This window comes from Citrus clementina, unplaced genomic scaffold (genome assembly GCF_000493195.1).
Source record: "Citrus clementina cultivar Clemenules unplaced genomic scaffold, Citrus_clementina_v1.0 scaffold_9, whole genome shotgun sequence".
Lineage (NCBI taxonomy): Eukaryota > Viridiplantae > Streptophyta > Magnoliopsida > Sapindales > Rutaceae > Citrus > Citrus x clementina.
The window spans coordinates 15,463,971-15,477,668 of NW_006261964.1; the positions used below are offsets into that span (position 1 = coordinate 15,463,971).

Genomic DNA, 13,698 nt, shown 5'->3' on the forward strand with positions numbered 1-13,698 from the left:
TTAATTATTTTTTTGTTAACTTTAAAAAAATATATATTAATGTGTATATTGTAAGTGTACAAACCTTATACATTTTGTAGTTGTTGATAAGTTCGAAATTATATTCAACTTATTAATCTATTAGAACTTTTATATCTATTTTTTTTTCCAACTAGCTCCAACGATCTCAATATCACCAACACCACATAAACTTTCGAAAACATCTATAATATTATGGAAAAATAACATAAACATATTAAAACATAAGGATCAATAATTTCTAATATACACCTAAAGATTAACAAACATTAATAATTAAAAAAAATAGTTGAGATGATTGTTTTATTATTCACACATATATCAATCAAATTCAGAGATATGAATTGGAATCTATTGATCGGAATCTTAATAGTTCTTTCTTCTAACCTCTTACTGATGATTTGGGGAAAGAAAAGGTAAAGAATTATGTTGTTCAGAATTTATATCAACTGTCAGAAACAGTATTGACTCTATTCTATGATTTGCATGTATCACTTCAGATATGGCTTTTCATTTTGCAATGGAAAATTTTCTTGACCGTAACATTTTTTTTCTTAAATAACTAATATCCAATTTTATTGATCAGAGTATTATATCCCGCTATTTGCTTGTGTCCTTCCAGTGGTACAAAACTAGTAAAAGTGTGCCTGTTTGATGTTCACCCTTATTTTTGCAATGTGTTGAATTTGCATGTCTGCTACACACGGACATTCTTTATTACAGCCAATTATCTCATTAATCACTTAGGTTCGGTCTTCTATAACAGGTTTATCCGTATACCTTGTCTTATTTGGTATATGTGATAAATAGGAAGAAATTGTAGTCATATTTGGTCATTTCCGTTTTAGTACCATAGTTATTTGTCCTGCAAAAGTATATAAAGTTGTGAGAGCATGATGCGACTGATTATGTCCGAACTATTGATATTCGACCATCCAATAGTTACTGCAGTATGCTAAATAGTGTTGTCATTTCTCTTATCTACTCTGCAAGCAGTTTTCTTTTCTTTAGGTTGAATATGGTATCTTATCTTTGTTGCTTCTCCTAGTGCAGCGCATACCGAGCATTGTACATATTAAACTGGATTTATCGCTATTTCACTGAGGATCACTACATCCATTGGATAAGTATGATTCTCTCCCATTCTCCCTTACTCCTTTTTTCTTTGTTTGTGAGCTTTTGCAACCGTATACACACTTGCTATTTTGATGTTATCTTATTGTCACACTTTTTCAAAAGTCTTTCTCTCTTTCCTTTCTTTTTATTTATTTATTTATTTTAATTTCTCGCTTCATTGGGTTTGGAAGAGGTATTGATTTCAGACAATAAGTTGGTTATACTCATGTAAGCACCTTATTTACGTGATTGTTCTCTTGCAGCTTGGATAGCAGGGCTTGTTCAGACATTGCTCTACGCAGATTTCTTTTACTATTACTTTCAAAGGTAAGTGAATTGTTCTTTTCAAATTGTATTAAAACATATGTGATGTTTACATTGATATTGATCTTTTCCTTATTTTTTGCAGCTGGAAGAACAATGCAAAGCTTGAATTACCAGCTTGAGGCATTATTAGACCAAGGTTGCGAGCAGCACACATGGATATGTTGTTGTGAGGTTATAGGTGCTTGACATTTTCTGCTTTTCTTATCCCCCTTTTTGGGTGCTCAGTGCTCAGGTGAACATGGTAAATGTTGGTTCTTATTTACTTTCATCATGTCAAACTCAAATGGGTTTTAAACTCCAAATACCATACATGTTATGTTGTGGATTCATCATGCAAATTGTTCAACTACAATGTAGCTATCCGTTACTCGCTAGTCTTTTTATGTGGTTTAGAGCCAGCATTTCAAACATACATGTTATATTGTGGATTCTTTCAGTCCATGCCAAAGTTTTGGAATTGATTATTTGTTCATACTTTTGGTGCATGAACCAGGACAATGCTCGAATCTTTTTCTTCTTACTTTTCATTTTATGTCATTATATGCAAGGATTTTAGATGTTAAGGCCAAAATATGGTAACCAGTAAAGATAAAAACAAACATCAAACAATAATCCACAGTAGTGTTATTTGAGTAAATAATTGCATTTTTATCTTCAAACTTCTATCTAGTTGATACAGCAGGAGTCACAAAAGAGGACGGCATGATAAATTAGCAAGGGAGGGAAAACAGAGTGATTATGCTCAGCACAAATATACAAATAGACTTTGAATTATATATTCTTCTTTTAAATTTGGGACAAAGGGAAATAGCATAAAATTACACTTAGCATTGGTTGATTGATGCGAAGCTATCTGTAAAACTTATTGAACTTTTGGGTAGCATATAATAGAAATCAAACGTGCAATGGTTGTTAATAAACACAGTTTCAATATGCCGCTGGAGACCTTTACAGAAGAATGATCTTTTAGCTGATGACTTTCATTCTGCAACATGAATCCTTCGTGGAGGATTCTGACGTGCAATGAGAACCCCCCGTTGATGCTTCGTCACAGATGAACAATCTTTGGCTAATGACGCCGGTGTCCAACACGAATCCTTTGCCGGGATTCTGATATTCGATGAGAACCCTCCTCAGATGCTTCATTCTGAGTCCGGAATCTGAAGATGCCTTCATTCCAGGTTCAGAATCCTTTGCAAACGTCTTCCATATGCGGCCACGACCTATCCGATGACAATGACCTACAGAGGCCACAGGCCATGGTACTTGACCATAATTATGATAATACACGCATAGGTTAGCAAGATCTTTAAAATTTTATTTGTAAAAACTGAACATAACCCAAATATTTTTCGAAAACATTTCATCAGTCTTCGTACGTTTTGGGTAACAGAGAGTTGAGTTTCTGAGTTGAGAACAATTTATTGTTTATTTCCACCGACATCCAACTTCATCTCTTCCTCTTTCTGCAATTTCTCTTCATTAGCCACTAAATCTTCTCTTTTCGAGCTCTTTAACTCACGTTGCATCTCCTGTAACTTGTCATGATTTTTAGCACAAACATGTGCCCAAATCTTATTACAATCCGATCGGCGCTCCACCAACTCTTCTACCTTCTGCTTGAGGCTTTTCAATATAACAGGCAATGCTGTTTCTGGATTTTTATGCAAATTGTCTATCACATCAAGGCCATGCTCTGCGTACAAGCGCTCAATGCACCTCAAATAACTAATTCCCAAATGCCCTTCAATTTCGATCTTAGAACTCTTCTCATTGTCTAGATTCTGATCATCAATCTTGATCATCAGCTTCTCTACATTCTCAGCAGCTGAATGCATCCACCCCAACAACAGGTCAAGCTCAAATCTATCATCTTCGCATTTAAACAACACCTCCTCTTGCTTTGTTCTTCGTCTTTGTTTGAAAGAACTCCTCTCAGTTCCTGTACTCGCACACACTAAATTATCATTCAAAACTTGGTCACCGATCTCTGAGCTATTGCTAGCCATCGGCATCCAATAGTACTCTGGCAAACGCCAATAGCTAGGAGAAACTTGTTTGCATTTAGAGAGATCAAGATCTTGAATTGATTTTATAACATGCTTCTGCTCTCCACACTGTGCTACATATCTCTCAAACTCCTCATACAAATCGCCATGCTCATCCCCAAAAAGCTTAGCAACCTCCATTTTCAGTTCCTGCAACAAGAACCGCTCTCCTCGAATTCCCGCCAACAGTTCCCAGAACTTTTTATAGACTTGTTCTTCGTTTTGAAAACGTGCCTTCACCTTTTTCACTAAATCAATCGCGGGTACAAGTGTATTTACTGGTTCGTGATTGTCGTCGTCATCATGATCACTACCACCACCAGCACCATCTTCCTCATCATCTGCTTCATTGCGCACAAACACATTATACTTGTGAATCAAGTCATCGTGCCCTTTAAACAACTCTTTTACTTCCAGTCCAAGACTATCACGGTCGATTTTGCTTTTGGTGAAATCACTCAAGAGCTGACAAAATCTGAAAAAAATACCATCATGTTGCTTTCGAAATCTCTTCCTCACTTCCTTGAGAAAAGCCACAGCGGCACCTCTTAAATCAGCTAGAGCGAAAGCTCGAAACTGTGAGTAAACACCATTAAGATCATCATCATCATCGCGATGATCATCTCTGCTTGTGCTGCTCATCATCTTATTGCCTCTGCAAATTTGTGCACATTGCATGGTGAAAAAACTGAACATGTTAGAAGTTTAAAGTTTTGAAGTAAAGGATATTGCTTATTAACATTAACAATGGATTGCTCCATCAAGTTTTCTTGCTCCTAGTAGGACAATGCATGTTAAAAAGTAAAAGAATTAATTAAATTAAGAAGGTACCTTAGTAGTTAATAGAGAAGCTTAACGAATCCTTTTAGTGGAAGGAATTAGGGTTTGTGAAAAAGTTTCTACTTATATATATAGCTGATTAATGCTTGTTACATTAATTTGTTAATGGGTTAATTAAGAAGTTAAGTCGGAGTGAAATATTTAAATAATGTTCCCCATTAAACTCTTCCCTTCTGATAAATCACTTACTGATTTTTCAATATTTTTATTTCTTTAAAATAGAACTTTATTATTGATTGGGATTTGAGATGCAATAACTAGAGGGAATTGCAGCATATATGCCACCAAAATACCATAAATGTGCCTCAGACTTTTAGGCTCTCTAATTTTACAAACATATACCCAAAAATATTGAGAAAATATTATCATCTCCATTCTGAAACATCTGCATATATAATTACATTTCTTAAATAAAAATCATCATATACAACAACACAATATTGCCGGTTTAATTTAATCAAGTATGGGGAAACCTTTGATCTTAAAGTACCTAGGCAAATTATAAGCTGCTTTCTAAAGACTAACCCCGGGCTTATATGGTACTAATAAATAATGCATGCAGAATTACAAAACATTGATTGGACAATAACCCTACACACTAATTCAGATTTGAATTCAGCAATAACTAATGCCTACATAAATTGAACATGTGGACACATTTGGAAAAGCAATTATCTTCATATCCTCTGTTGCCACATACACGTAAACAACTTACAATTAACAAATAGGAAATACCCAAAAGCCTGATTCTTCTTTTGTTGTTGCTTTTTTTTTGTTTTTTCTGTTTAACAATTTTCTTATACTTTCCCGGAAGCCAAACAGTACACCAATCCTTTGAAACAAAAATAAAGATAGAAAGAACTACAAATTTTCGAGAATCTTTCGAATTCACAATATACAAATAGGTACATCAATTGAACATGTGACCACATTTTTAAAAACAATTATTCATCACGTTTCTTAACACACACGTTAACAACTAACAAATTAGGAAAATACCCATATGCTCTGATGTTTCTTTTGTTGTTTTTCACTTCCTTTAACTTTCACAGAAGCCAAACAGTGGCCCAATCCACGAATCAAAAATAAAGATTGAAAAAAGAAACCTAAAGCTTACCAGATCTTAATTTCCTGAATCTTTTTCTTTTTCTTGAGTTGTCTAGCGATTGGAACAGAGTAATGTGCTTTGATTGTGAACGTTAGAAAAGCCCTAATAGTGAGCATAAACCGCAAACCAAAAGAACATTAAATGGGTAATTGGGTATGATCATTGTCAAGCAACAATTAAAAAGGAAAAAGAAAAAAAGAAAGAAACGAAGAAATTTTTGTGACTTTTTCTTAGTCCTTACTTAGTCTTAGTCTTTAAAAGCAGAGCAGAATAAGAGCACTAGCTCTCTCTTCCTATATCTCTTTTCAAGAAACACTCTTCCTATTGTGTGAGTTTGGGCAATGCGTTGCCTCGCTTCAGTAGAGAATTAGTACAACTTGCATGAGAAATTACATGCTGAAAAATTAAAATAAAATGAAAATGAAAATGAACTGGGTGTTATAAAATGAAAAGGAACTGGGTGTTTACGAAGAAAGATAATAGTCAATACTTTTATTTTTAAGTGGCCAATTAAAGTGATATTTAATTTGAGATTGATTTATCGGTGACTTTTAGGTTTTTTCACTTACGAATCATTTTAGTTGGATTGGCAGATCATGCTGGTGTTCTACCATCTTCATATTATGTCAAATTAATTCAATTCATTTATTAATTGTGTGAAGAATCTCAAGTCTTAATTCGAAATTTTTATTATTATATCTCCTTTTAACAAAATCTAATACCAATTTAGTAATACATTAGCTTTTAAAACAATTGTTGCTCATAGTGCTGTGAAAATAATCAGCTGTAAATAAAATCAGTTAGATATTTGGTAAAATTTATTTCAAAAGAAAAGTAAAAGTTCTAAAAAGAGTTGTATGTATTTAATAAATCTTATTGTTATATTACTGTAATAATGATTGTTCATAAAAATATATATAGAATATTATTTATTGTGTATATATAATAATATTGATCTCTTTAAATTTCTTGATTTTATTTCCTGATTGAATAAGGATAATTTTAAATTTTTATAATATATGTGAGAATATATATGGGCTTGTAATAAGTGTAAAATTAATTTTTAAAATCAGATTTTGAAAAGCTACTATTTTTTTGTTTTTTAGAATTTGCTATGAGATAGAGTGATCTTGACAAAAGTAATTTTTCAAAAACTTTGCCAAACACTAAAATTTACTTCAACTTTCTAAAATCACTTTTAAATCTCTAAAAAACAATATACCAACTCTTGATTTTTTTAATTAAAAAAGCACTTTTAACCTTTTTTTTATACATTTTCTAAAATATTATAGTATTATTATATACCAATTTAAAGTCTTAAACAGTTAAACTCTAAGAAATTTTAAGGCCTTAAAGTCTGAAATTGGTATATAATATTATTACAATATTTTAGAAAGATAACCAAAAAACACACGAGAATTGCAGCCCATTGACCAGCTGGCCATGGCCAAACCGACCACAGGTGGTGCTACCAGCCACCGCTGGATCCCCTTCCCAACGGCGGTCACCATCCCACCGATCGGCAGACCTCCCAACTACCGCAAAACCTACGACAAGATTCCCAAACCGGCAGCCTACTCCAACTTTCGCAAATACTATCGCCGCCACCTGATCGGCTGCTGGTGGTGGTGCACTTTTGCTGACAGAGCCTCCATTGAACCCCAAGCTTTACCAACAGCGCCTATATACCTTCCAGCGACAATAAATCTCTCAAAACCAGCAACCTAGCTTACAAAACCGTAGATCGCATGCATGCCCCCCAACCCGAGCAACCACCCTTTGTCCGGCGCCATTGGGTTCCTCAAAATTGCCGGACATCCCTTCCTTTACCCCTTTGCTGTCGCTAAGTGAACACTCCGATTTGATGGGAGCTGACGCACGTCCCATGCAAAACCCTAGCTTACAACAACTTCCCTTACGTCCCGTGCAAGCTACTACTGATTATAGACATCATGCTTCCTTAGACACCTCAAATGTGGCCATTCCAGCTTCTTCTCGTCCTCCTTTAAACCAATCTACAGCTAGATACCCTCAAAACCGATCCACAGCTGCATCCAATTCTCAAAATCGACCCACCCTAAACCTTCATATGGCTCTTTGGATAATGCTGCATCCATTCTTTCTTAACCCCAATGCTACATCTAGGTCTGAGTAATCCTTTGCTGACGTTGTTGCTAGTCGCACTGGGCGTCCGATAACGGTTAAGCCGGTTTTTCTTCCCAGAGAGGAGCCCGCAGTTCATTTTTCTACTGTTGAAGTCCGGACTATGGCTAGTCCCTTCAATTTGTGTCTTATGGATGTTATTCGGCTAAAGTTCTCTATTTGCCGGTCATCTACGGTTGTTATTCAGAAATTTTTTGTCACTATGGGGTTGAAGGGGAATTCTCGAGTATGTTTATTACATTTACAATAAAATTGATTAAAGACTTAATTGGTATATAATAATACTACAATATTTAAGAAAATGTTAAAAAAAAGGTTAGAAAGTGATTCTTTTATAAAAAATATTAAATTTTGTTAAATGGAAGACACGATAATAAAAGGGTCGGATCAGAATTTGAGATTATTCACATAATTAAAAAATATGATAAATATATCCATGTTTTTTTTTCTTGAATATTACATAAACTAAAATGCGTGTATGAAGCTTATGAACTGCTAAGGACCATTGGATTATCAGACTATTGAGCAGAGAAGACCAAATTACGGTGCAGTCAAATGCAGCTAAGTAAACAGTCAGTTACTTTTCATTTCATTTTGTTTTTATTTTTCAGCATGCCATTTCTCGTGAAAGTTGTACTATCTATCTACTGAGGCGATCAGGCGAAGCAACACATTACCTAGACTCACATAACAGAAAGAGAGTGTACTATCTATCTACTCACATAACAGAAAGAGAGTGTACTATCTATCTACTGAGGCGATCAGGCGAAGCAACACATTACCTAGACTCACATAACAGAAAGAGAGTGTTTATTTTTATTGTTTTCAAGGGAAAGAGAGTGTTTATTGAAAAGAGATAAAAGGAAGAGAGAGCTACCGCTGTTCTTGTTCTGCTCCGCTTTTAGAGACTAAGTAAGAACTAAGAAAAAGTTACAAAAATTTCTTCATTTCTTTCTTTTTTTCTTTTTTAATTTTCAATTATTGATTGGTAATTAGAGTATCCATTTGATGTTCTTTTGTTTGTTTGGCTTGTGTTCACTGTTAGGGCTTTTGTAACCTTCACAATCAAAGCACATTACTCTGTTCCAATGGAAAAAGATCTCCAGGAAAAGAAAAAGATTTAGGAAAATTTGGTGAGTTTTGGTTTCTTTATTTTAATCTTTGGTTTTGTTTAATAGATTGGGCCACTGTTTGGCACATCAGGCATATGGGTATTTTTCTAATTTGTTAGTTGCTAAAGTGTGTGTTGAGAACGGTGATGTATATTTGTTTTTCAAAATGTGGTCACATATTCAATTGACGTAGCCGTTCGTTTATTGTGAATTCAAGAGATTCTGGAAAATATTGTAAGTTATTGGGTTTCTTTCTTTCTATCTTTATTTTTGTTTCAAAAGATTGGTGTACTGTTTGGCTTCAGGGAAACTAAAAGAAATTTGTTAAAACAGAAAAATAACAACAACAAAGGAAAATCAGGCTTTTGGGTATTTCTTATTTGTTTGTTGTTAAGTTGTTTACATGTGTGGTAAGAAAGGACTTGAACATTATTGCTTTTCCAAATGTTGTCACATGTTCTATTGATGTTGGCATTTGTTATTTTTGAATTCAAATCTGAAATAGTGTGTATGGTTATTTTCCAATCAATGTTTTGTAAATCTGCGTGTTAGTTATTGTTACCATATAAGCCTAGAGTGTCTTTGATGTCCCAGTTTACCTATCATGTGAATTTGGTAGTCATTATTTACTTTTATGCTTGTTCTTATTATTAATTCATTTGGCAAGAAAGGAACTTAGAATGAATTTAGTAGTCATTATCTACTTTTATGCTTGTTCTTATTATTAATTCATTTAGCAAGAAAGGAACATAGAATGAATTTGGTAGTCATTATTTACTTTTATGCTTGTTCTTATTATTACTTCATCTGGTAAGAAAGGAACTTATGATTTGTATAGGCATTTTAGGATTAAAGTTAAAGGTTTCACTTTACTTGATTAAGTTAAAGCTGCCATATTGTGTCATTGTATATGATGATTTTTTATTTAAGAAATGTGACGATATCCAAATGTTTTAGAATGGATTTGGTAGCAATTCATTGAATATAATATCCATAAGTCATCTAAAGTAGTTTTGTGAATTAATTCTTGTTCAGTTTTTTTTTTTTTATCTTTTTTCATTATGTAAACTCATTTGTCAGAAAATGAATAATTTTGGGAAGCTGAGCAATGACATTTCGTTGGATATTTTCTGCCACTTGTTGGTGAAATACTTTTGTGGCTAAAATGTGTGTGTAAAGGGTGGCAGCAACTTATATCCGATCGCATTTTTAGCATAGTCCAGTCTCATAGGAGCGTATTGGTATGAGGATTATTCTTTGAACATATAGGTTTTCCCTTTAATCGTTGTAATTTATGGTACCATGATGATTCCAAAGCTATTACCTATATTCTTATTGAGATTGGAGTTGGTGAGCACTTGATGTTACAATATTGACCTTTTCCAATGGGCTCATTTGCTATTGTTCAATCACAAGGTTTGTCTTAATCTGACATATACAGACATTGGCATCCACCATCATCAATAAAAAGCCATCTTTAAAGGCCAAGAGATCAATCCGTGAACTTGAGTCTCTCAACATTTCAAGTAAATAAAGGAGGTAGCTTTGATCTTTTTATCCTAGCTCCTACATAGGCTTTGAGTATTTAAGTTTCCATTTGAATTTGACATAATTTTCTAAATACCAAACCCTCAACACCAATTCTGTAACTATAACACAATGTAGTTGACCATTAGATTCCTCAATACACGACTCGGTGATCAAAAGAATGTTACTATTGTAAAAGCAGGTTAGAGAAAAATGATGGCATTTTTGTTAGAGGGATCTTATATAGGTTGAAAGATGACCATGAAATCCTCTCATTCAATACAGAAAATGAGATGTCATATAGTTTCCAAGCAAATCTCGAATTGATGTCATATAACATTTCTCATTTTCTGTATCGAATAAGAGGATTTCATGGTTATCTTTCAACCAACGTAAGATCTCTCTGATAAAAATACCATTATTTTTCTCTAATTTGCCTCTACAACAACAACGCTCTTTTGATGACTAAATCATGTATTGGGGAATCTAATAGTCAACTGCATTGTTTTACAGTTACTGTATTCATGCTGAAGGTTTGGTATTTAGAGGATTATTTCGAATTCAAATGAAAATTTAAATACTCAAAGCCTATGTAGCAGCTAGCATAAAAAGATCAAAACTACCTCCTTTATTTACTTGAAATGTTGAGAGACTCAAGTTCACGGATTGATCTCTTGGCCTTTAAAGATGGCTTTTTGTTGATGATGGTGAATGCCAATGTCTACATATGTCAGATTAAGACAAACCTTGTGATTGAACAATAACAAATGAGCCCATTGGAAGAGGTCAATACTATAACATCCTCGGGAAGAAAACTGAAGACCGAGTACCCACCAACTCCAATCTCAATAGGAATGTTGGAAATAGCTTTGGAATCTTCATGGTACCATAAATCCCAATGATCAAATTGAAAATCTGTATGTTCAAAGAATAATCCTGATACGGGTACACTCCTATGAGATTGGACTATGTTGAAAATGTGATCGGATATAAGTTGCTACCACCCTTTACTTGAAATGGTGAGAGACTCAAGTTCACTCTTTGATCCCTTGGTCTTTAAAGATGGCTTTTTGTTGATGATGGTGGGTGCCAAGGTCTACATATGTCAAATTGAGGCAAACCTTGTGACTGAAGTTTGCTCTATTCCTATGTTATCAGGTTCCTCCATGGAACGCCTTATTGTGGTTTCGTATTCTCTAAGCTCAGTTCCTTTGAAATCGACGTAGATTGGAAGAACTTGTTATGTTGCTGGTTTACACAGGTATGTGTAGCTATGAAAGATATGAGCAGCTTTTGAGGAGTTCTTTGTGTAACCAAATAACAATGTAAAACTTGATTTAATGCATATTGACTTCAGCATAGTTTTCTCTTCTGAGACATTTGGATCATTGATGTGCATACGCTGGCAGTTTAGCTTCATAGTTTTTTCATCTTGTTCTCTCATACGATTAATGTGGTGGTTGTTATGCTTTAACTTGTTGGTATTTCCTTCTGCTGATACTAATTTGGGTAATGACCCTATTCAGAGCTATTATCTCCCAAATCAGTGCCTTGAAGGAATGACTAAGCTCTCCTACAATTCTTCGACTGGGAGAAGGTTAACCATGAAAACCCTGTAGTTTCTGGATATAAGTTCACCCTGTTTGTGCACAACTGATGGCTAAGATCTCCTGTGCATCAAACCTTGAAAGGGAATCATACTTAATTTGCATAATAAGTACTTGATGCTTTAAAAACTGCTTGATGATTGTACCCCAGTTCTTTTGTTTTCAGCTCATTTACTAGCGAGCTCAAAAGCGATTGCTTGTCCTTGTAAGGAAACATTTTGTTACTCCCAACGGAACCCAAAAATATTTAGTTTTGAGTGCGCATGATTTTAGTGTTGCATACTACATGTTTTCATTTTGATATTGAGAACAATACAGGTAAAAAATAGGAATGATCATAAGCTTGTAATAATTGAAGATTTTTGTAACATACTAGATATATAATGGTGTTGATTTTGTGCTTGATAAAAGATGGAACTCATATCTGTATACTTGAACTTCAAACTTCCAATTTGTAAAACATGCCAAGCCTACTACTCCATAATTTGTGAACTAACAAATCGCCACATCAAGATTCAGTGCTTTGACGTCTTCTTTTTACGAAAGCCAGCAATTTGCCCAATAATTCTTGATGTTTAATTGTACCAAGAGAATCCTTCTTCGATTTCCAGAAAGCAAAAATACATTTACATAATTTAAAATTAAAAATAGAAACCAATTGGGATGTAGCCGGTCCCAGACTTGATATACACCAGAAAATACCTTACTGGATTTGTAATGCCATTGCCAGTAACCAATTACGACCTAATTTGGTAATTTTCAATTGTTATCGCTATTATCTATTGGGAATTCCCAAATGCAAAAAGGAAGTTTGATTCTTTTGATCAAGGAGTGACACAAAGTTCAGTAACAAACAAAAATGAGAACACTTAGTAGCGCAACAACCATAAAGCAACTTCAAAATGAGAGAAAATGTAATTAGATATCACAAAAATATAAATAAATTTGTCTCAGGGTGATTTCCTTTTGTTTTTTACAAGTATGCAAAAATATAATACAGACAATAAAACTTGCCAAGAGTTGTGGAAAAAACACAAACATCAAAATGGACATTTACATATAATTATTATCCTAATAATAAAAATGCATTTGTAAACTAATGAATAATACTACCTCTTCTATGTCAGTGTCACTCACAGCTCGATATTTGAACCGCCTTTTATCCCTGCCAAAACCAGAAAAAGCAAATGGCCTTTTCTACACAAAGCTCATAAAATATTGGGAAATTATTAACCATATACCCTTAAATAACACTCGTATCAAACATGCTAAACACTTTTTAAGTGTATCACTCGTATACTTTAAGTTGACAAAACACTTATGTCGTCCACCAATCCGTTAACTGCCGTTAGCAAGTGTTGACATTATAAGGGTAATCTAGTCTTTTTTAAAACACGACATGTCATATGATATATATTGATAAAAATGACATGTCATCCCATTTATCAGATAATTATTAATAATTGCTAAAAAAAGCTACTTTACAACCGAATCTACTCCTCTAAAATTTAACCTAAATTTTTAAAGATCTACTCCTCAAGCTTCAAATGGAATGTTTTATGGTATAATATGTATAATTGTAAATAATATGTTGTTAATAAATTTTTATGGTATAATATGGATATTTTTTACGGATAATTGTTAATAATATGTACCATTAATAATTCATATTTTTTAATTAAAAAAATGTATTGTTAATAACAAAATAAAAAAAAATTATGTATTGAAAATTTATGTTAATTTTTTGGGTAAATTTATATTTTTACCTCATTTGAGTTTCAACAGCGAAATAGTCAATTTGTGACAATTCTGTTAACTTTCTAACCGAAGTT

General features: G+C 33.6%; 1 long non-coding RNA gene across 1 annotated transcript; it reads left to right on the forward strand.

Annotated features, from left to right (window-relative positions):
• The first annotated feature begins 1,032 nt into the window (after window positions 1-1,032).
• Window positions 1,033-1,957, forward strand: LOC18031506. Its single transcript, XR_002905473.1, has 3 exons — window positions 1,033-1,145; window positions 1,398-1,461; window positions 1,544-1,957. It is a non-coding gene; the product is annotated as an uncharacterized LOC18031506 (long non-coding RNA).
• Window positions 1,958-13,698: the final 11,741 nt, after the last annotated feature.